Genomic DNA, 24,788 nt, shown 5'->3' on the forward strand with positions numbered 1-24,788 from the left:
TATAAACTGAGCATAGTGATGATCACCGAAAATGAAGAATTTTGCCTTACATGGTTTCTGTGAAATAGTCCACTTGCCTGCCTGAGCCATTCTTTTTCTTTAGCTTGTCTTCATTTCCCCATGACCCCTGGGACAATCTTCATGCCCACATGAAAGCTATATTTGTCCTTCTGTGCCTGAGCCCATGTGTTTTGCACATGTATCTGCTTGTTTGCATTTGTAGGAGCTGGGCTGAGTGAGGACCTACCAAGTTGCAGGCACTATGATAGGAGTTTTCCATACATAAACTCACTACGCCTCCAGTGGACCTATGATGTGGGTGTGATTGCTAGTATTGTTCTCCCTTTACAGGTGAAGACACTGCTCAAAGAAGTTAGAAGATTTGCCTAAGAACACATAACAACTACTAAAAGTTATCCTAGTGATATACCTAGAATAGTAACTGGGTATCAGCACTAAAATACATCCACACATTCTTTCAACACTGATTTTTTCAATGAATCTGATTGAGTGCTAACATTAAGCAACCAGGGAGAGAAAACTATGTGGAATCTTTAATGACTTTCTCTTTCTCCACTTAAGAGATCCATAATGACAATGTTCATCTTAATTTCATTTTGGCTAAATGTATTTCATGTAATTTATACATGGTTTATAGATTAGCCCCTCATTATGTTATGGGACAAAATTATTTACAAAACAAGTCAGAGATCTTTTAGATTTTTTTTAAACCACCCATCCACTCAATTATGAGGGCAGGATGATAGCTATTTAGCATTTCTCCAGGAATAAGTCACCACATCAATTCTAATAATGATACATGAAGCCATGTCAGAGTATATGAATAATTTGCTTCTTTCAATCATTGTACCATTGCTTGATTGAGCTTAAGAAAAATTTTTTGATGGATTAAGTGAAAATTAAGTCTGATCTTAATGCAGCCTTGCATATGAACACATATCTGAAGATAATAAGCTAGACCACAAATAATAAACCTGCCAACATCTCCTTTAATTATTTATATATCTGACCCACAATTTGGAAAACACTGTCCGTTACACTCTTGTTCTAATTAGATGCATCATTGTCCAGTCCGTGAATAGTGGAAGAATGGTGGCCAGTGGCTTTAGGAGGAGCAAAATATTCTCAAATTATTTTATTTTTTCCAATTTTAAAATCTATTAATAAATTTGTTTACTTCCTTAAAGCTATGCACTTTTCCTTACTTTATAATTGTGCTTAGAAATTCAGTATAAATCACATTTTTATAACATAAAACACATTCTCCCACTTATTTTTGTATGTGTGCTCCCATTCATTTATGTGATTAACTTATATGGGCATTTTCATAAAGGAACTATAAGTTTTATTAAATATAAATGGCCTAAGTTTGTTACCATCAAAATATTAGGACTTTAAAGATAGTGGCTACAAGAAGATCTGGGAAAGATCAAAGACAGTAAAGCAAGTTAGGATAAAAAAGAAGCCCAAAAAAATTTTTAGAAGCTCAGGTCTTGGCTGGGTAGTACTATCAGAGCAAGAATGTATGTGGCCTAGGAAAGAAAAATGATGCTAGAGAGGTAAGCAAAACACTTTACCAAGGAGCACATCGAGAAAAATTCACTGGAGGAGAAAGACATATCAATTTGGAAATTGGATTTGAGAAAAATGCCTCAGTCTGCAGTATGGAAGAAGTAATGGAGGGTGGAAAATACTGATGGCAGGAAGAATGGTAACCTGGGTTACTATATGGTACCTACATATAGTGAAGCAATAAAGGACTAATCCAAGGCAACATCAGTGAGGATGGAGATGCGTTGATTGATACAGGAGAATTTAAGGAGGCTATGGAAGGTAGTGACTGGTTTGCTGAGCAAGAGATGATACACAAGTGAGTGAAAGTTGTTCATACTTAAAATGAACAACTAAGGGGCCTGTGATTACATTTACGGGAATAAGAAATATAGCAGAAGGTGCGTGTTTCACCAAGGATTTAGCATACTGAACTTGAAATGCCTATGTGCATCCTAGTAGAACTATCTAGTAGAGACACAGTTCTGTGCAACACCAGAGAGAAGCCTAGAGATAATTGGTACTCATCTGAGGAAGCTGAAATTGACTTTAAATAAGGTCACTCACCATTAGGGTATGGCGTAAAAAGAGAAACACTGAAGTTTAAGAGGGGAAAGAAGAAGATTCCATGAAGGAGGTAGGGCTAGGAAGGAACCAGAAGATAGTGATGCCTCAGAAGCCAAAAGAAAAGAGAATTGCTAGAAGAAAAGGTCCACACAGGGCCAAGCACAGTGGCTCTTGCCTGCAATTCCAGCACTTTGGGAGGCAGAAGTGGGAGTATCACTTGGGCCCAGGAGTTCAAGACCATCCTGGATAACATAGGGAGATCCCCATCTCTACATAATTTTAAAAATTAGCCAGATGTGTGGTGCACACCTGTGGTCTGAGATACTCGAGATGCTGGGGGGGAGGATCACATCACTTAAGTCCAAGAGTTCAAGGCTACAGTGAGCCATGATTACGCCACTGCACTCCAGCCTAGGTGACAGAGCAAGACCCTGTGTCAGAAAGAAGGAAGGAAGGAAAGAAGGAAGGAAGGAAGGAAGGAAGGAAGGAAGGAAGGAAGGAAGGAAGGAAGGAGGGAGGGAGGGAGGGAGGGAGGAGGGAAAGAAAATGGTTCACAGAGAGAATGCAGAGACTAAAAAGCGTTCTTCATTTTACAGAGTTCTTGGTGACTTCATTTCAGTGCAATAGGGAGGGTAGAAGCCAAATGTAACAAGTTTGAGTTGGAATAGATCACAACTCAGAACTCCAAATCTCAATGCAGTTTGAAAACTACATCAAATCCAATATCCCAATTTTACAAATGAGCAAACCGAGGCACAAAAAGCAAACATGATACCCAAAGTCACACGGCTAGTGGCAAAACCAGGACCTCCTAACTTCCAGCACTCTCTCCAGCGTCATTTTGGACGTGTCCATGATACCTTTACAGTTTACATACAGTTTACTGCTGGAATGTGATACCTCTTGGACACCATCAAGTCATTCTGACCCTGTGTCTGAGATACATGTGTCACCATGACCCTGAAGAACAGGACAGTTGCCTTGTCCATCAGGACAGTTGCCTTGTCCATCTTCTCTGCCCACTTCTGATTAAAAGCCTAGAATTTAGGATTCAAATTTTAAATAGTTCAGATGAGCAAGCATTAATAAACAGTGCAGTTCAATTGCATTGGATCCTCATACAGTCCCTCCTGAATGTGTACATAAAGAACCTCTGATTCCTTTATCACTGGAAACAGAGAGAGCAGTCAGAGGAGTGTGCAGGGCTCTGAGGTGAGCAAACCTGAGTTCTAGTGGGGACTCCTTAGGTAACATTTTAAGGTGAGCATCTATTGAGCAACTACTGAGTGCCATGCCTTGTGCCTTGCATAGGGAATGCAAAAACTATTAATCTCCAACCCTGGCTCTTGAGGGATCTGTTTTGCTCTGACTGTGGCTGGATAGACTTAGATAAAGTGGAATCTCTTAGGCAGTCAAGCTAGACCCCTCCAGAATCTTTAACTCAACCAATCTTAGGAGCCCTGCGATCATCTCTATGCCTCCAAACTAAAAAAGTGTCAGTGGCATGGGGAGAAGCAAATCTGTAAGTTTAGTGGTTATGAAGTAAGCAGGGCCAGTCCTGGCCAGAATTTAGCTACTCCTTTACCTTTCATTCCTCCTTTTCTCTCCCCTCCAGGGACACTTACTCAACATTCCATACCTAACATCTACCTCTCTCCAGCTCTTGCTCTCACTCTCGCCCTAGTTCTCAGACTCTGACCACCATGCTCTCAATGATGCATGCTGTGTGTTTCTTAGCTTCTCTCAATTCTCATGTCTGCAGGCATAATAATACTCACCTCATAGGACTGTGAGAACAATTAAATGAGGCAATAAATAGAAGGTGCCCATCACAGTGCTTAGTGACACTAAACAGTTCTCCATAAATATTTGGTGTCACATTATTATTATTATTTCTGGTACCAATTGTTATCCCTTCCCTTAACATATACTATCTTTCTTTGGGGTATTTGCATTCAGTGGAAGACAAAGAGCATTTAAATACAAACAATTAGGTTCCTAACAGCAGGGATCAGACCAAGAGAAACGTCATGGGCACCTACTTGGGACTCACAGAAGCTGCTATCTGTGCCTGAGCCTCCTTCCCGATGCAGTCAGGTCTGCCACTCCATGTGGAGGGCCTATGTGGCTCTGCTGCTCAGGAACGAAGCTGATCACCATTAGGCAAGACGTGCCTTGAGCTCCTGCCAGGACAGGTGCAATGAGCCGGTGTTCAGGTGCAGCTGCTATCAACCAGAGCAGGGCCTCTCTTGCTGGAGGCTGACTTAGTTTTGTGGGCTCTACCTGACAGCCCAGGATGGCCCAATGTCAAACGACCCAGGGCCTCATGGGAAATTTATAATGAAGCCAGCAGAGCTGACTGTGCAGCAGCAGCAAATGTCAGCATAAAACTGCTTTCGGCTCCAAGGGTAGCAACACGACTCAGCATTTTAGCCAACCTCCTAAATGTCTCTCATTTTTATCCCTGAGCTTCATCCCTACAGCTGCTGCCTTAGCTGGGGCTCTTATAATTGTTCCCCAGGTGAATCATAAACAATTAATGTCTACTAAGTGCTTATTATGAGCCAGGTAATATATACTTAGAGTTTTGCGTGCCATTTCTCATCAAAATCTCAACGCTATGAGGTAGGAATTATTTTTTTCCATTTTATAGACTAAAGGGTGCTCAGAGAAATTAACTGGCCCAGAGCATGCCCTCCTATCCTCCTCCCACCACGGCCACCTATCCTCCCCACCCAACCTGCTGCCCTCTTGCCTTGCCTGTCTATACCAACTATTAACCAGGGTCTGCCGCGAGTCTCTCTCCTCCAACCCAGCTAAGTCCACTTACGAGAATTCCTTCCAACATGAATCTGACCATGTCACTCACATACTGAAAATCCTTCAAAGACTCCCTTTTAGGTCCAGATAAAATCGAGGCTCACTAAAGTGGCGTTCCCTTTTTTAAAACTTGCTCCAATCCCCCTTCTGGTTCTACCCTCTGCTCCCTCCCACGTTCTGGCCACACAAAGCCACTCAGCATTCCTCAAAGGCTCTCTGCTTTTGCACTTCCATCTTTAACAGTAACGCCATCCTTCTCTGTGGACCATGGTTTCCCCAGTTCTCTGTCTGGCAAACATCTATTCGTGCATGAAGGTCTAGATCACGTGTTACTTCCTCTGTGAAACCTCCCTCAGATCCTTCTCTGTGCTTCTCATTCTAGTCACTGACCTGATACTACATCAAATGGCAGGCAATTACTTGTTGGGAGACAGCTATCCCAATGAGGCTGGGAGCCCTCCCAGGACAGGGACTGGGACTTATTTGTCAACTTTTAGATACAATACCTGCCTTAGGTCCTGGAGCAGGGTAATTTATTGAATATGTATTTCAGAGATGGATGGAGAAATCATTGTTTATTCATGCACACGTTCATTCATTCAGTTACTTAGCTAATTACCTACTGTGTGCCAAGCGATGCACTAGGGCACTGAGGAGGCAAAGACGATAAGAGTTAGAACTCCCCGAGGAGTCCTTGCTTTTGTCTAATGCTTATATAATCAAGGGCTTTTATTGCTTTTTTTCTTGACTCCCTTCCCAGAAAACAAACTGAACTGCAGAGCCGGCAAAATACCACCTAATGCCATCCTATTTAATATGGAACCAACTGCCAGCCATTTAACTGCCACACTGCTTACAAGAACCTCAATCATCGGGTCAAAATCACAGCTTGTGCAAATAACCAATGTTAGATAGCTTGCAACTCCATTGGGTCCTAAATCCATCATGATGTTAGTTTGTTAAATTCTGTGAATTCAATTAACTCTCCCGATTAATCATGGATTAATTAACCAAACTGTGCTGACATGAAAGTATTGAGGCTTACGGTTGTTATTTTTTTTTTAGCGACAAGAGCTCATAATATTTGGCTGTGTCATTTCATTAGATCTAAATTGAAATCTTGCTGTCTGCCTGCTCTGTATTGTCTCATCATTTGATTATATGCTACTTGGTTCTCTAATTTTTTTTTCTGTATAAATAGGCCTATTTCATCAATATAATAAGGATACTGGAATCACCTTCTGGGCAAGGGCTTTACCCTTTTCTTTCACTGTTAAGTAAATTTTATTGTGTAAAAAGGCCCAGAAAAAAAAAACTAGTTTTTTTTTAATATTTAAGATATATAACAGGGCTGGGCGTGGTGGCTCATGCCTGTAATCCCAGCACTTTGGAAGACCAAGGCAGGCAGATCACCTAAGATCAGAAATTCCAGACCAGCCTAGCCAACATGGCAAAACCTATCTCTACTAAAATACAAAAATTAGCTGGGCCTGGTGGTGGGTGCCTGTAATCCCAGCTACTTGGGAGGCTGAGGCAGGAGAATCGCTTGAACCCGGCTGGCGGAGTCTGCAGTGAGCTGAGATCACACACTGCACTCCAGCGTGGGCAACAAAGCAAGACTCCATCTCAAAAAAAAAAAAAGATACATAACATGATGTTATGGAATACACATAGATTGTAAAAAGGTTACTATAAGTAAAGCATATTAACATATTCACCATCTCAGTTATCTATTTTTGGGGGGCAGGTAAAATCTACTCAGCACGAATTCTATTTACAATAAAATTTTATTGCCTTTAATCCTCATGTTGTACATTATCTCTTTAGACTTGTTCATCCTAAATATCTGATGCTTTGAATCCTCTGACCTACTTCACCATTTCCTCCCCTGATCCCATCCCCCGTAACCACTGTTTTTCTCTATCTCTGTATATTAGAAATTTTTTCAGGTTCCACATATAAATGAGATCATGCAATATTTTTCTTCCTGTACATGGCTTATTTCACTTAGCATAATGTCCTGCAAGCTCATCCATGTTGCAGCAAGGGGCAAGATTTTGTTCTTTTTTAGGACTGAATAGCATTCCATTGTAATAATGTACCACAGTTTCTTTATCTATTGATCCATCAACATACACTTAGGTTGTATCCATATCTTGGCTATTATAAATAATTCTTCGACCAACATGAGTGCTGATATCTTTACAAGGTGATGATTTCATTTTTCTTGGGTGTATGCCCAGCAGAGGGACTGCCAGTTTGTATGGTAACTCCTATTCTTAATTTCTTTAGAAACCTTCATACTGTTTTCCATAATGGCTGTACTAACCTACATTCCCACCAACAGTGTACAAGAGTTCCCTTTTCTCTACAGGGACTCCATCTCTTAGACCCTCACAAAACCAACCCACCTGGTGCTCTCCTGCACACAGAGGTCACCCCAGAATTGCAGATGGCAACAGCTGGAAGAGAACCTGGAGATAATCTAATCTGAAACCCTCATTATATAAATGAAGGAAAAGAAGCCCAGAGAAGGGCAATGACTCACCCAAAGCCATTAGGCTGAGCTAGGATTTCCTAAACTCAATTAATGATAATAGTAACACAATGGCTTAATTTATTTATTGCATATATATCTGCTGACTCATAAGCAGCATGAGGCTACACGCTGAGAAGCTGGTAAGTGCCACATGGCTGGAGAGACATAGATTTGAGTTCAGGGCTACCAAGTCAGCCCAAGTGTAGGGAACTGATTCCTAAAAGAAAGGAAATACAGAGAAGCGATTCTGAATTCTGGACAGCTCTTGCTCTCCAGATTTGCTGATTTATTGCTGGCTTGTAAGCGGCAAGCAGAAACCATTGGGTAAAAGGGAAAGATTTTAGCAGCCTCACAGAGATATGGAAACAAAATGCGGAGTTCAAGACCCACCAAGAGGATGCTCTCGAAAAAAACACTCAAAGACTTTCAGCAGGAACCCTTATATTAATGTCCTATTGCAACAAATTACCACAAATGTAGTGGCTTAAAACCACACAAAGGTATGGTGCTAACCTGTAGCTCTGTAGGTTAGAAGTCTGACGAGAATCTCACTGAGCTCCAATCAAGGTAGCAGCATTCCTTCTGGAAGCTCCAGGGGAGAATCTATTTCCTTGCCTTTTCCAATTTACAGAAGCTGCTTATATTCCTCAGCTGGTGGCCCTCTGCCTCAATCTTCAAAGTCAGCAAGCCCAGATGGAATCCTTGTCACAGTTCATCACTCTGACCTCCTCTTCAGCCTCCCTCTTCCATTTTTAAGGGTCCCAGTGATTATGCTGGAGCCACCCAGAAAATCTAAGATATTCTCTATTTTAAGGCCAGCTGATTAGCAACTTTTACACCATCTGCAACTTTAATTCTCCTTTACTGTAGATCTTAACAGATTCACAGATCCTGGGCATTAGGATATGGACATCTTTGGGGAGTCATTATTCAGCAGACACATCCTTGTAGTAAAAGTGACTTAGAAATAGACAAATTCTTACAAAACTGAAACACAGCTGTGAATCATCTCAATCCCAAATAGGATGAAGGTGATGTGCCCCCAGTATAACAGCCTGCCAGAAGCAGAAACAAATTCTCTTTGGAGAAAGCTAACATCATCCAGATGTTAACTGGATGTTATTCTTACATAAAATGTCCAGCATGCAATCCAGGATTCCCAGGTGTATATAAATATACAAGACCAAATGACCATTTTTCTGTCTTTCTTCTCCCACATTAGAATACAAGTCCCCTCAGAACAGGGACTACGTTCAATCTGTCAGATCCCAGAGTTCAGCCCAGGCTGTGGTGTATGCTATTGCTCTGCAAATGTGTATTGAGTGAATGGCTCTAATACTCATCATGGCAGCACCCCAATAGAGAAAACAGTCCCAAGAAGCCAGCTTTGAGCAGCAGCTTTCAGAACCAGCATCAAATTCTCCTAAATTCAACACCATCCGTAATAAAGTCACACTTTGGCTGGTTGCAGTGGCTCATGCCTGTAATCCCAGAATTTTGGGAGGCCAAGGCAGGCAGATCACAAGGTCAGGAATTCGAGACCAGCCTGACCAACATGATGAAACCCCATCTCTACTAAAAAATATAAAAATTAGCCAAGCATGGTGGCGAGTGCCTGTAATCCCAGCTACTTGGGAGACTGAGGCAGGAGAATTGCTTGAACCCGGGAGGTGGAGGTTGCAGTGAGCTGAGATTGTGCCTCTGCATTCCAGCCTGGGCAACAGAGTGAGACCCTGTCTCAAAAAAATAAATAAATAAAATAAGGTCACACCTTATCCAGTGTCAGCTCACAACAAGCCAACCTTAAAGTATAGTAACAACAAGAAGGAATTTTTTGAAAAACAAGCTACCGATGCTGCCTGCAGCTTGTCACAGACAGGCTAGCCATTGGGAGTAAGCAGGCCTGTGGTGAGAGGAGAGAGGAGACCAGCAATGCTGAACTGACACCTGATTTCCGGTGATTAAATCTATGTAGAACTTTCACCTGCCCCAACCCTTATTTATTTTGAATCTTTTAAATATTTCTATTAGACTGAACTCTTCCAAGCTGCCTTCCAGGAAAATTGCTGAGAAACTAGAGACGCAGGAGTTCAGAGCCAGGGCCGCTGCATGCTGATGTGACGCTTACTCTTCGTTTGCCAAACCATGAAGGCTCTGGGAGCCTGCACAGGCCTGCATTAGGCTGGAGGAGGAGGGAGTATTGTCGAATTTGTCTGCCAGCTGAGTCACTTTTTCTAATGTGTGCGAAGGCTTAGTGTGTGCAAATGTCAGCCCCAGACCAGAAGCATTTTAAGAAATATTCTAAAGAGGAGAAATAACCATCATTTATTTGAGTAACTATTATGTGCTCGATCATGTGTTAAGCACTTCACATGTATGATATCACTTACTGCTCAAAACTCCATGGAGTAGATGCTACCATTTTACGACGAGACTGAAGCTCAGTGACGTTAATTAATTGGGTCAAGATCACACAGCCAGGAAGTGGTAGAGCCGGTAGGTCAGTGTCACTCAAATGCCTAGGTGTTTGGCCACTAAAGCAATTCTGTCTCAACCACTAGTTCTGGTGACCTTCTTGCATATAATCCAAATTGGCACATCCGAACATCTGAGCGGCTCCAAAAGCAAATATGAGAGGAAAAGGAACACATCTGTTGAACGTGGGTAGCTGAGGACCTTAAGCTTCGAGTGGGGCCATTTCCCCTTCTCTACCATGTGGGCATCTAATGGTGCCTACCTCTGTGATATTTCCAGAACCCTCATGAGTAATGGGCCACATAATTCAATGAGATTACATATGAAACAGGTGGGACTGAAGAGCACTGTCAGAGGGCAAACTAGCAGTTTCCTTTTCCCAGAACATAAAGATTTTATGTGAAAAGAAAGAATCCTGGTCCCCCACATGTCCTTCAGCATCATCCACTCCCTTGAGCAGGCTCCACCTACAGGTTGCATGAGTACTGGATAGTATCTCCTGATGATTAAGTTGCTTTTCTGGGATAGCGCGATTCATTTTTAGCTCCTCGTCACTAAAGCCGAGAGCCCAGAAGTCAGCGTGTGCGCCCACGGCATTGTGATCAGGTGAGGTTGCCGAGGCAACGGCAGCCGCGCCTGACGTCACTGAGCGAGAACACCTCCGCAGCCACGCGGCCGCGCCTCCCGCGGGCTTCACTGGCCTGTGTCAGACTTAATTGATTCCCTGAGCTTCTCCAGAACTCCCAGAACTGCCCTCCCACTCCCACCTACCTCAGCAAACACAGGAAGGGAGGAAGCTGCCTTTATGAAAAGGCAAAATCGCAAAAAAAAAAAAAAAAGAAAGAAAGAAAAGAAAAGAAAAACAGGACAGGGAACCACAGAGGGGTTCTGAATGATCCCCATGCGAATGTATCTGTGACTCTGCTTTGGGACCCAGGGAATGAGAAAATGGATAGCAGCGGGAGACTGGAAGGGGTTTGCCCTCACTCTGTGGAGTAGGAACAGAGGCAAATCTGATCAAGAAAGTTAAAACCCCTTTCTCCTCCCCACTCCCTTTCTACTTGAATCCTCAATCTCTGGGCAAAGCCCGTCACTCAATAAGTATAACGATTTCTCCCCACAGAAAAAAAGGGTAACCACTGGGCAGGGAGGAGGAAGCTGGAGACCCCTGATGCCATTCTCTCAGATAGCCTACTGCCACCAACAAAGGTTTAGCCATCCCCTTCTGTGCTGCAAAACTGTTTTGGAGAAGCCTCCCAGCAGCCTCTGCACCCAGGCCCCACGTGACCAGTTCCTACCAGTGAGCAGAAGTGATATGGGTCATTCTTAAATCAAAATGAGGCCATCTACACCCTCTCTCTCCTTCTGCCGCCTCAGACTAAGATGGCATAGCAGGGAGATAGAAGGATCCTGGATCCCTAAATCACTACAGGTGTCCCTCAGTATCCAAAAATGGTTGCTTCCAGTACCCCCACGGATACCAAAATCCAGGGATGCTCAAGTTCCTTTTATAAAACAATACAGTATTTGTGTGTAACCTATGCACATCCTCCTATATAGGTTAAATCATCTCTAGGTTACTTATAATGACTGACACAATGTAAATACTATGTAAATGATTATTATACTGTATTGTCCTTTTTCATTTTTTTCAAATATTTTTGACCTATGGTTGGTTGAATCCACAAATGCAGAACCCATGATACAGAAGGCCAACTGTACATTGAACACAGACATTGGATTGCTTTGTGAGTCAGGAACAAATTCTCTTGTAGTAGGCAGCTGGGATTTCAGAGTGTCTCTGTTATGGCAGCTAGCATTAACTTCTACAGCCTTATCACCAGCAAGGTTAAGCCAATGACACATGCCTTGGGCTCAGAGGTGCCAGCACAGCTGGGCCATCAACCAAAGCTGAACACAAAACTTACTCTAACTAAAACAAGGCAGGCTACAGCAAAACACCTCAGTGTGGCTGTTTCCAGGACACGGGAGAGATATTAGGCAAGAGACAGACAGAGCAGTCAGTTGAGGCAGGGAAGTTTGAAGGAAAATGAATTTGTTGAGGCTGAGGCCTCTGCTCAGTGCTCAGGCCATGTGTGTGTGTCTCCCTGAGCACACTACAAGCCACTGACATGGAGGCCCTTAGAGCAGCAGCTAGGTATGGAACCTGCCAGGACTGCTGTGTGCAGTTGTGTGAGTTACTGCGTAAAGACATGTGGCCAAGAGTGTAAGTGGGGGCTGAAGTACAATGTCCCCTGTTCTTACCAAACCAGGCATTCTGGCTCAAAGTTGAGTTCGCCTGAAGGAAAGGCTTAGGACTGCCTGCACCTGATGCTTTTTAAAATGTATGCAAAGGTGCCATTTGTGTCTAACTTTGCACCTGTGGTAGCACTTTATATGCCTGGCACAAGGGCAGCGGGCTGGTGGTAGCCTTGACCTTTGTGAGTCTTGTAAGGCCAGGCCACAAAGTTCTCACCTTCAAGCCAGCCTCCAGCCTCCACAAAAAGTCACATGCAAAAAAAAAAAACTCTAGTGACCAAAATAAAATTGAAAAGCTTGATCCCACAGCTAAAAGAAAAATGTACTGTCTCTCTCTCTCTCTTCCCTCCCTATCTCTTTTCTCCTCCTCAACCCAGAATCTCCTCCATGCTTAGCTAAATCCATTTTCCCTTCCTACAAGGGAAAAGACAGGAGTGTTCTTTGTTTCAAAGGGCTAGAGAAAGGCACCATAAATTTCACTCCTAGAGGCCCTGATGTGCTGCTGGAGACCAGAACAGGGACAAAGCAGACCAGCAGCAATGGAGACCAGGCCCAGAGCAGCTGGGAGAGAAACTGGAAGGCAAGCATTTGGGGGAAGGCTACAAGGAGGACAAGGACAAGTGAGATTCCAAAAACAATGTGTCAGAGATGCAACAGAGGATGAGCTCATTATTATGACCGGGTTCTCCCAGAGAAGACAAGTAAGACTTTTAAAGGAATGAAAGAGAACTTACACAGAGGCCCATGTAAGGAAATGTCAATATTTCTTGCAGAATTAATCACTGAACAAGAATCATCATTCATAAATGACAGGGATTTTATAGGAAATTGGCACAACTTTTTCTGAAGAGCAATTTGGGTCTCTCTATTAAAAATTTAAATAATCAAACCTTTTGATCTAGCAAGTCCATTTCCAGGAACTTATGCAATAGAAGTATTCCAACACTGGAAATGTCTAGAGAAACCTGTACAGAGGTGCTTGTGGTTAATAAGACATGCATTTTTTAGGTGTATTTCCTGTGAAATTTTGTCAGTCTTTTTTATGAGAAACTATGCATCTGTGAGGTGACATGGTTAGAAATCAAGGTGCTATCTGACCTCATAAAGGAAACAAGACCTGATATTTAACTAATTGTTTCTAAACTGATCTTCACCACTAGACTTGAAGCCCTAGTCACTATTCATTTTCAGACCTGTTTCAGAGCCAGGTATCTAGTGGGTGCTCAAGTGCTCTTTGTTATATGAATTCATTATTTAAGCAGGCTTGGTTCAAATTTAGTATCTCGCCTTCAGGAAGACAGTATTCTAGAAGCAGGATCAGGGGATATCTGTTTTACTCCGATTGACCTGCTGCTATCAGCTATGTTCTTACTCGCCACTCTGTGCAGTTGCTGGTTGAGGAAGAGGCAAAGGAAGGGGTTCAGGAAAGGGAAGAAGCAGAAGAATATGGTTAGCAATTTAAGTTCTTAAGGTCAAATAAGTTGGGATTTTTAGTTTGTTTTCCCTACCTTGAACCTCTTGAAATTATATGCAGCCTATTTCTCGGGAAAAGATATAGGGTTTTCAAGAACTTCTCAAAGAATTTAGGTCCATGACATTCCAAAATAAACATGATTAAGAATCACTAAACCAAGGGATTTTTGATGCAAAAATGAAACATGATTAGACAACCTGTGCCAAGAAGTAATGTACTAAAGGTGATAGAGAAACTAGTGAGAAAAGGCCACGGTCACAAGCAGACCGACAAATGACTGTGAAACAACTCACACTGATGTTCCAATTTTCCCTTCGTAATCCTTTAATATGCTATTTCAAAGCATTACAACTTAAAAGGAGGTTTATTACAGTACCTATGCAGCTCATAAACTTACCTTAACATTGTTATATGTCCTAACTGATTGTGAAAAGTCATTTCCTGACTTTTAAAAAAACTAAGATGGAAAGAAAAATCTCAGAAACTGACAAACTGAATGCTTAGAATATCACCTATAAGAAAACATAACACGGGATGTATCACTACACCTTCCACCTTAATCACAAAATTGTTACGCAGATACTGTCAGGTAGGCAGTCCAAAGCGGCTGATTTGCTGTGACAGCATTTCATTAAACTTAGCAAGTGAAGGAGGAACGCTATTAATTCATTTCCTAAATCCTCAGAATACTGGCTTCTCCCCATCCAACACAACCACTCTTATTTTACCAAAACAGCAGTTAATTTAGCCTCAACTTTTTTGCTTTTACAAACTCTGCTACTTGCCAGTTTGATTACCTTTCAACGTGTCTTCGGTGTTCCTGATATTTTGTAACAAACCAAAGTTAGATATAACAGAAAGAAAATTTCGGAAATTGGCCATAATATGTGTATCACTACATACCAATATTAAGTTAACTATTGTGTTCCCAATGCTAAAGGAGTGGATGAGATGGCTTTTCCTGAGACAGAACTTTTCACCTCCCTCTACTCCTTATCCGCCCATCACCCTGTTGGTGCCCATCCTTACCACTGACCTACAAATTAACAAGTAGCTATGTTTGAAGCCACCTAGACCTCTTCCCAGGAAGATGACAGAATATCAATACCTCTCGTTAGCACCTATCTGCCTGCTTCATCATGCTAAGTGTTATAAAAAACAAATTAATCAGATGCAGCACTGGCCTCTAGATGTCTACCAGTGACGCAGAGAAAAATCTGTACTTGCATACAAAAGAGACATCTGAGTATAGAATGGCAGAAAGAGAACTGACCTGGGGCACAGTACTCAGTTGAGAAATAGCAATTTAGTTTGACATCAGTTGAGTGATACAATAGTTATTAGAGAATAAATAAGTACATACATATAGCCTTTGCATTTTATAATATGTTAAGGCTGCTTTTAAGATCAAGCACTGCTGCCTAGGACTTGTAAAATGGAGGTGGCCTAGGCCAGTGGAGCAAGTACTGAACTGTGCGTCCAAACACCGGGGCTCCGAGTCATTCAACTTCTGAGTTCTTGTCACTTTGTCTCTTCCACCTATAATGGCGGTGACCCCTAAAGTCCTGATATGGACGCTCTTTGTACTATCTCAATCTTTCCTCTTTCATGACCTTGGACAGAGTGGGAGGCTGGGAGACCTAAGGAGGCACTGAAGCAGCTGCACAGCCTGATACCTGGGGCATATAATAGCGGAGAGCCCAGTGGTATTGATTTGGTTCAGAAGTACTCAGTCCAGAACCAAGGTGCCAAACCCAGGCAGGAAAGCTTGAGAGGAGGAGTGAATGTGGAGCCAAAATATCTGAACCCTGAGGACTAATGCAGGATGACTAAGCTGGTGCTTGTTGTGCGTATCGTGCAATTTCAGGGGGCACCATTTTCTCATAATCATTTTAGATTTGTACAGCTATTTTTGCAAAATTGTGCAAGATATCAGAAAAGTATCTTGAGGAAGGATGCTATTTTCTATCCCATGCTGGGTTTCAACCTGGACTAGCTGACAGGCCTGAGATAGTGGGAGGAGATGAACAAGCCAAGCCTCAAGGCATGGTTCAAGGTTGAACCCCACCACGGCTTTAGGAGCCCAGCCTGGAAGCACACACTTCCACGGTTACAACTATCACCACTTTGCAGGTGTTGCCCAAATCTCTACCCCTAAACCCGACCTCTTACCAGCCTGCTCTGTAAGTCCATCCAGAGATTCTCTATTCAGCTCAAAGCACCTTACTCTACTCCTCTTCTTCCAACGAAATAAACTCCACCTTCTCACTTCCCACTTCTGTTGAAGGCCTCATAGTCCTTTCATTGCTCAAGTCTGAAATCCTGAAATCGGCTTCATCCTTCTTCCACTTCGGTATTCATCCAGAGACCATGCCTCTTCCTCTGATGGACTCTTGCATCTATCCCCTCATTCCCAGACCTCCTGCCACCACCCAATTCAAATACTCATCTCCTCTCCTCTGAACTACACAATATCTTCCTAGCTGGTCTTGAGAGCACCAATCTTCCTGCCTTGTTATATGGTGAACAGGGCTGGCTAATTGTCCTAAAATACTGCTCTAAACATCGCTTTCTGCCCCCAAACTTCACTAACATCTTCCTGCTTACTGAATCAAAATCAAACTGCCCCCAAATGCCACAACACCACAATTCCCCCTTCCGTGTAGGCAACACTCAGCGATACCAAGATCGTCTATTTTCCACAGTTAACCAGCCAATGACCTGGGGAAAACAATATCTCTAAGTCTCAATTTCCTCACCTGTTAAATGGGAATATTAACAGTACCTACGTTTAGAGCCATCGTGAAGATTAAATACAGTAAAATAGGGAAAGTGATCAGCATGCTGCATAACTGCTGGTGTTGACGATGATGATGAAGACAGCCTCCCGGAAACAGCCTTCAAATGGCTTCATTTAACCTCTGACTCACGTTTGCTTTATTTTATATTCTATTTCAACCACATTCACCAGCTACTAGGCCCAACAAATGCATTTAATATAGTCACTTGTTTTCAGTCCCCCTCTAGCTTCTGCAAACCTACCTTTTCTAGCACCCAAGAAATGGAAGCTTCTTGGACAGAAGTAAAGTAATGGGGAGTCCAGTCCACTTATCTTAACAGTTTGACCAGACACTTCCTTTCATGTAAAAAAAAAATCCAAACCAGGCAAGGCTCATGCCTACAATCTCAACACTTTGGAAGGCCAACACGGGCTGATTGCTTCAGCTCAGGAGTTCAAGACCAGCCTGGCCAACATGGCAAAACTCTCTACAAAAAAATACAAAAATTAGCTGGATGTGGTGGTGCATACCTGTAGCTACTCAGGAGGCATAGGTGGAAGCCTCATTTAAGCCAAAAATGTAGAGGTTGCAATGAGACAAGATCACACCACTGCACTCCAGACTGGATGACAGAGCAAGACTCTGTCTCAAAAAAAAAATTTTTTTTCCACACCAAATTTTCATTAGAGAAGCAAGGAAGACACTTTGTCTCAATTCTTGAAAATGTAGGTCTTACTTTCCAATAACATTTACGTATTTCTAAGAGTAAAATATGATTCTTTTAAGAATGAAATAGAGACTTAAAATAGTTGAAAAACAAACTGTCTTCCCAGAGTATAGAGAATTAGAGTGATAGAGTGAAAAGAACATGAAATTCAAATTTAGATAGCTCTTGGATACAATACTAGCTTTTCTACTCCCTAGCTTAAGCTCTGCTCAAGAGAATGGGAGCTTGAGTGTAAATCAAATGACACGCGTCCAAATCTGGATGCCATCCTCACTAGGAAATTACTCTCTGAATCTCACTTTCCTCATCAGTAAAGTGGAGATAATCATACCCACTCTGCAGGCTGTTGTGAAAAGTAAGTGGCACTATCTGGAAGAACCCAACAGAGAGTCCGGCTCAGGTTCCATGAGGGTCTGCTCTGCCCACACCACCTGCCCACGGTAACTGCTGTGGCTTAAAGAATACCTGTTGCTAGAGAATGGGCTTTGCTTTCAAGAATGTGTAGCTGTTTCTCCAGACTGCACATGCTGGGAGTTAAAACAAGAGTGATGGCAAGGTTTGGCCATTATTAGCATTATTAGTATTAATCTCTTTGGGCTGCCTACCATAGCAAAATTCCGTAGACTGAGTGACTTAAACAACAGAAATTTATTTTCTGTTCTGGAGGCAAGGAAATCCAAGATCAAGGCACTAGCCAGGCAGGTTTTATTCTGAGGCCTCATCTCCTCGTCTCACAGACAGCCACCTTTGCACTGTGCGGTCACATAACCCCTTCTCAGTGCCTGTGGGAAGGGAGAGAGAGATTGAGCTCTCTGATGTCTCTGCTTATAACGCCACTAATCCCATCAGACCTTGGCCCTACCCTCACAACCTTATCTAACCATAGTTTCTTCTCAAAAGCCCCATCTCCAAATACCATCATATTGAGAATTGTGGCTTTAGCATATAAATTTGGGGACAAGGAGGGCACAAACATTCATTCCTTAGCATTACTTGACACTGCCCTTACTTATCATTACAGAATCCAAACGTCCCTCCTAAGTTAACATATCTATGGGGGACGTCCCGAAAATATGTCTCCATGTGCTCACAAAAGAGTCCTCTTGGCCACCACATGGCATCAGCCATTTTTCTTCTCCCCTGCTGCAATGCCTGACATCTCTGAAACTCAAAGGTGCTGCCAAAGCACAAAGTCTCCATGGACACCATGGGAGAAAAGCCTCTAGCATGGCCAAGGCCACAGCCTCTTGTGGCTGTTTCCTCTGAATCTGCAGTGCCAACCCCAAGAAGCTGCTCCTGGTGCCAGAGCTACAGATGTGCTGATGCCTCCCACCCTACCACAGCCAGAGCCCCAGTGTCAGCAGTAATGCAGCAGAAGCCCTTCCACCTTTGGGCTGAGCTGTCTCAGAGATTTCAGACAACATTTCCTCTTCTTCAGTATTCAGTGGAGCACTCTGTTCACAACACACAGTGTGGCACTTGCAGGTGCCCAACAAACATTGTTTAACATGCAGTGGCCTGAGCTAGAGGGAGTCCTGCAGAATGAATGCTATACTCAAAACTGTCTTTTATCTCTGACTCCAAGTGGTTTTTCTTAGGAGAAAAAAAAAAAAAAAAAAAAAAAAGCTTGCATCTCTCCCCTGGGGAGGACAAGTAGGTTCCCCAAACCAGAGTTTTCCAACCAGCATGCTGCAGATAGGTCACTGATGTGCCAGGAGATATCCTTCCCCTGAAGTCTCCACAGTTGCTAGGCTGAAGGTCAAGAGTCACAGAGCCAGGCCCCCTATGCAGGCAGCAGCCCCTCAGTTTACCTCAGTGTGGCATACCATGGCGATCATTCTCTATGTAGAGCATGAACAGGAGGAGCTTGAGAAACACGTCCTCATGCTGAAAGAGCCCCAGCAGGCCCTTCTCTCATTCTGTCATGCCTGGACCCTAGGACAAGCTCTGCTTAGCTTCAAGATGCCCTCCCTACCAAGAACTTGTGAGCGCAGCATCATCTGAGTCTGTATCCTCATTTCTACACATGCGCTGGAGCTCACCCCTTCTTTTGTTTCCTTCACACATCTCTCAATCTTGTCCTCAACTGTTTTCTCAATAGCTTGGCCTCTTCATTTAGACCTGACCCCTGTCCCAGCCAATTAGTCCCCATTCTGCTGCCCCATCCCCATCGTTGCGTCTTCGAGAACAGTAATTTATTATATTACAAATGTTTGAATGGAATTCCTTAAAATTGAGTGCAAAGAAGAAATAGACTTTGTGTTTGGGGGCAAATTTTTAGCAGAACCCACACACTTTGCTACTATTAAAAGCCATACTATAAAATCAAATGCCGCTCAATTAATATTTTTAAGCAAATGAATGCATTAACTAATCAGCATCCACGAGAAAGAGAGCTGAGAGGGAAATTATGCATAAGTGCAATTCTTCTGGTCGAGCAGCTCTTATGGTCGATGAAAAGGAGGGTGGAAAACATTTCTGTGTGAGGAAAAACAGTGGGTACCTCACCTGCCTGGAAGCACTTGAAATTCACTCACTCTTTTAACTTTTTTTTAAGATGGGGTATTGCTATGTTGTCCAGGCTGGTCTTGAATTCCTGGGCTCAAGCAATCCTCCCACCTCGGCCTCCGAAAATGCTGGGATTACAGGCATGAGCCACTGCGCTGGGCCCACTCTTTTCACTTTCAAGTCTGACAGCTCCTTCAATGCAACTAGGTGGTGATTTCCCTACAGAACTGTATTACTTCCCTAATTAAAACCTGCCTTAGTTTGTTTCACTCATTCCTCACTAAACTGTGGGAAATAAGAATCAAACATATCTCTCCCAATTATCTTGCAAATAGAAAGAAGATGGCACTCCTTCTTTCAAAAAAGAAAGGGTTGCTTCCTGCTATACATGATTTGCTGTATGTAGATTGATCGATTTTGAAAAAAGAGGTTTACATGCACAAGGAAAGAAATTGAAGGGGAATGTTTCCCCAGAGGGTTCAGTGGAGGTATTTTTGCACATGTACAAGTGGATTCAATATTACCACAACATGATATTTTCAATTTCTTTATAGGACTTATTTGAAAGCAATAGGCACTGTACTCTCTGGGCACAGAAGCACCCCCAAGGCCAATTCCTGCCCTCAGCTTAGCTTCACAGACAGAGTTCCCATCATGACCTACTGTAACGCTTTACAATTCAGTGAGATTAAAAAGGAAGGAAGAAGAGAATTGTGGAGGTTAGCAGTAATGGAAATTAGAAGCATTTTGCAGCCACCATTTTATAAAGCTCTCTTTCCTGGCTCTTCTCTCCTAGCGATCATAGTCCCGATGCTCAGGATGAGAAGGTCCTCTTGAACAGAAACACCTTTCTAATATTTCAGTCTTCACCATTCATTCCTTTGACATAATTAAGGCTTTTTTTCTAGACTCTCTTGGAAAATGCAAATATCCCAGAGACTGAAAAGCTGAAGATATGCTAAGGAATCAAGGTTTCAGTGAGATAGAAAATTATACGAGTCATAATATTTCCACGGTAATTTATAGTTGATTAAGCACTTTCGCAGGTATGGCCTCATTTGATTCTTATTAACAAACATATGGCTTAGAAAAGCAGAACATATTTTTGGTATTATCATTTCCATTTTACATAAGAGACTGCTGATAACCAGGAATATTGACCCAACACTCCTAACCTATGCAAGTGAAAGGGCTGACTGCAGACTCAAAACCAGCTTTCTGCCTATCTGAGAATGGAGCTGCCCCAGAGTGATTCTCACTCTTCCCTCTCCCTTGCCTCTCCTGCCCTCCACACTAATCAGTCCGCAAGCTGTGCCTGGGTCCCAAGTCCAGAGACCCTCACCAATTTCCTGCCCCATTTTCCTGAAGTCAGGCAATTGATTGCCTAAAGGACCCTGGATCCTGTCCTTCCTTCCCTGCCCTGCACCAGCAACTCTACTCTATACAATTCAACAATAACAAATATTTATTGAGCACCTACTGTGTGCCAGGATCTAGGCATTAGGATACAACATGGTAGGATGAGATTCAAAGGTCCTTACTCCCAGTCAGGACTCTCCTGCTTGGTTACCCACCAGAGTGATAGGGATCCTCATTTCAGTGGTGAAGGTGTTAATAATGCCTAAGAGTTACTGGAGAACTTACAGTGTGTGAGTGACTATTCTCAGCATTTGACTTATGCTAATTCATCCAGTCCTTATAACAGCCTGATGAGGTATTATTCACATTTAACAAAACTGAGACAGAGCGAGATTGCCTAGTAAGACTGCACACCAAGTAAGAGGCAGAGCAGAGGCAGACAGAGGAAACTGGCTCACAGTCCATACCCTCATCTCTTAGGCAAAGCTGAAAACTGGTGGAAGCAGTGGAAAGAGAAACAACCTTTAATCCAATAAGTATTAATGTAATACTTCTCTGGGCTCAGGCCAGGGATAGAAATGAATGTAAGTGCCTCATGGAAGGAGTTTCCATTCTCCACCTTTTTTCAAAGACAAGGCCTACCCATGCAAACACATCTCCAGCAGCAGGGAGGGCCCCAGACCTCCAAATTTATTGTTCATTTGCCCATTCTGTGTGCACGCCCTTGAGCCAGCCCTGCCTCTCTGATCACCAGTAATGCGGGGCCCTGACTCCCAATGGTCTCCCAAAGCCCCCTTGGTCTGATAGCACTTGGCTCTGTGTCTCCAACGCAACCCAGCACGCACACTGAGACCCATTTCTGATCTTCAGCTCTCAGCCTTCACACTCCCTGACTTGGGTAACAAGTCAGCCCATCCTAAATTAACCTGCACTTTCCCCCACCTGGAAGCGTGTTAAAATACTAGTTCAGATTTACTACCTCTCAGCACAATATGCATACTTGACTCATATTTGTCTTTTTGATTCACTTTCATTCATTTAGCCCTTCCACAAATAATGTGCACCCAGTATGGACTAGGCAAATATAACATACTTTACATGCATTGTCCCTTTAAATCCTCCCAAGGACACCATTAGGTTTCTATTACCTCCATTTTACAGATGATAAAGCTGAGCTCTCAGCATTTTTATCAGATTCTCCAGGAACTAGAAGAATTTGCTATCCATGAGCAACTGGAGGCAGGCCTACCTTTGACCTTCCCGCCCCAGCCCTTCAACAGGCACTCAGCAGACATTTGTTAAATTGCGCTGGATTAACAACCAGCTGGGCACTGTGTGCAGCCTACCTCCTGATGACCCCCAGTGGAGATCTTGCTGTTCTGGGGACCTCTCTTGTTCATATTCACCCGGTAAAAATCGGCCTGGACGTCTCCTGCATTACCAGCAGCCACCAGACACAGTATCCAAGCTTTGTAAACTAGGAATGATTAAAAATTTAGCTCTTGCCACATGTCCAACAGAACAGAACCAAAAGCAACCATCTGACGTTAGGGGGTGCCACACACAAGCAATGAGGACCTTTGCCAGCCCAGCTTCCTCTTGAGGAGGTGTGAGCTTTCGGCCTGGGCACCTGGAAAAATAACATACCTGATATGTGCTCTTTCCTTTCCCCTGGAGGCCTTGACAGCTGTCAGCTCTGTTCAAACAGATCCCAGCCATAATGAACCAGTAACAGGCCCTTACTAAGTCATCAGATCCCTGGGTGATGCCATGTGCCGGGGTAGACCACCCAGAGACTCTGATCCCAAGGCAGCAGCCTTCCTGGAGGATTTTAGCCCAGGACTTTTGCCAAACACCGGTGCACTAAAAGTCAGGCCTGACCTGATTGCGGAGTTTAGCATTCAGAGCCAATTGACCAAACACCCCCAAAGAGAAAAGCAAATGGTTTTCTGAAGACAGTGGTTCTTGCTGTTTCCTCTTAGGACTCCATTAATAAAATAATAATCAAAATAAAGTCTCATTAAAAGAACATATTTAGTGCTCGCTTCAGCAGCAAATATACTAAAAAAAGAACATATTTAGAACAATCATTCCCTTCAGCAGGTTGTAATTCCTGTAACTCTCAGGGAACAGCTTTGGGATCTGCATAGCAACTCCCACGCAGGACACAATCTGTCTAAGAGGGAATGAGTCAGCCTGCAGCAGGAGGGAGGCAGTCTGCAGCATCCTCCCCATGGAAACTCCGCAGCCAACCTGGGTTTTCTTACAAGATGAGTTTTTAACCCAATAAGCAAGTCACTTCTCTGTTTCTGAAAGAGGAGTGTCTCAGAGGCTTCCTTATTATAAAGGAAGTGTCCTGTCTCAGAAGCCACCGTCCCTCTCCAGTGCAGGACTGATGGCCACTCAACTCTTCCCCAGTCCGGGTTTGCAAAATGCAAAACTCTGTGTACGCTTTTGACCTCTCCTGTCTGTTGGTCCCTCATGCCGTCAGTATTTCCAGCTATATATCTGATTTTGCAGGACTTCCTGATGTGTGCTGCAGACATTTTGAGTATGAATTGCATGCTAAGCCCGGTGTTAGGTGTTAGTAATTTAGGCTATGAAGAGTAAACCACAGGATCTTCCTGGGTCAGGCCCAGTCGGCCATTATTCCTTTATCTTCCTTCCCCTCAGAAACAAGATGGGCTTTATAGCTGAAAAGACAAAGCTGAACACTGGCACATCAGCCCTGGTTGCAGAATTCCTGCCTTCACCCAGCCCACTGTCTCTCTGCGTTATTCTCCGTAGAGGCTCTGCCCCAGGAGCAGAGCCACAAGCAAACGGCCAGGCTGCCTCTGTGTGGCCAGAATCCAGAACTGAGCTTAAGAAGCTCCTCTTTGAGGCTGACTCATACCTGACAGAGGAGCTGATTGGACACTCAGGGGTCATCATCTCCTGTATCCCCTTGCTGCTCAGGGTGTTTCCTCATGTCCAGTCAAGATGTTGCCTCTCTTCCCTATTCTGCCTTCATGGGGAATGATGCCCCAAGCCCCTCCTGCTTGGGGCATACTGATGGAGTTCTCTGCCATCAAGGGTGTGTAGATTAGTGCTGCGCCTTCCTCCTCTGCCCCACGCCCTCCTCCTCTGCCCCACGCCCTCCTGCTTTCTGTCCACCTGACTTTTCCCAGTGCTTTGTACTGTAGCCTTCAAGAAGCACATGGATCAGTGACACATCATTCTGACCTTGATCATCCCTCCTCCATTTCCTCAGTCAGCTCTGTTCCTTTCTCCTAAACACTCACAAATATGCATCTATTCCAGCAGCTGAAAAGCCTCAGTGTGCACGAGGCTCTCCTGCCTACACTGTGAAGGAAGCAACTGCCACTTCCAGAATCGGACAGCAGTGTCTTCCGGCTTGCTAAAGATGCTGATTATCTTCTTACAGTCCGACCCTCTTCAAGGGCAGCTCTTCACAGCTCATTTTCCTTTACTGGCCCAGGTCTTCCCTCACTATGGCCAGAGTTGTCATTCTAACATTTCTTTCTTTTTTTTTTTTTTTTTTAACCATATCCAAATGGGGGGTCTTTATTGAACAACCACTGTGGCTATGCAACATCCTGTCCCTGTCCTCTAATCCGGGCTCAGGCACCCCTGCCAGGAGGATCCTCGGAAGGCACCTCCCAAGAGTGCTGAGAGATTGGGTAGAGGGTAAAAGACAGCAGGGAGAGG

General features: G+C 43.5%; 1 protein-coding gene across 1 annotated transcript in view; it reads right to left on the reverse strand.

Annotated features, from left to right (window-relative positions):
- The window catches only part of XCL1 (X-C motif chemokine ligand 1), a 169,024-nt gene extending 145,892 nt beyond the window's left edge, over positions 1-23,132 (reverse strand). Inside the window, exons 1-2 of the mRNA XM_032291459.1 lie at positions 22,728-23,132; positions 22,427-22,557 (exon numbers count right to left, since the gene is read on the reverse strand). The gene's annotated coding sequence lies outside the window, so the exon portion shown is untranslated. The remainder of the gene's footprint in view (positions 1-22,426; positions 22,558-22,727) is intronic.
- Positions 23,133-24,788: the final 1,656 nt, after the last annotated feature.

The sequence above is a fragment of the Sapajus apella genome, unplaced genomic scaffold (genome assembly GCF_009761245.1).
Source record: "Sapajus apella isolate SASKATOON/1434 unplaced genomic scaffold, GSC_monkey_1.0 scaffold25, whole genome shotgun sequence".
NCBI classification, from domain to species: Eukaryota; Metazoa; Chordata; class Mammalia; order Primates; family Cebidae; genus Sapajus; species Sapajus apella.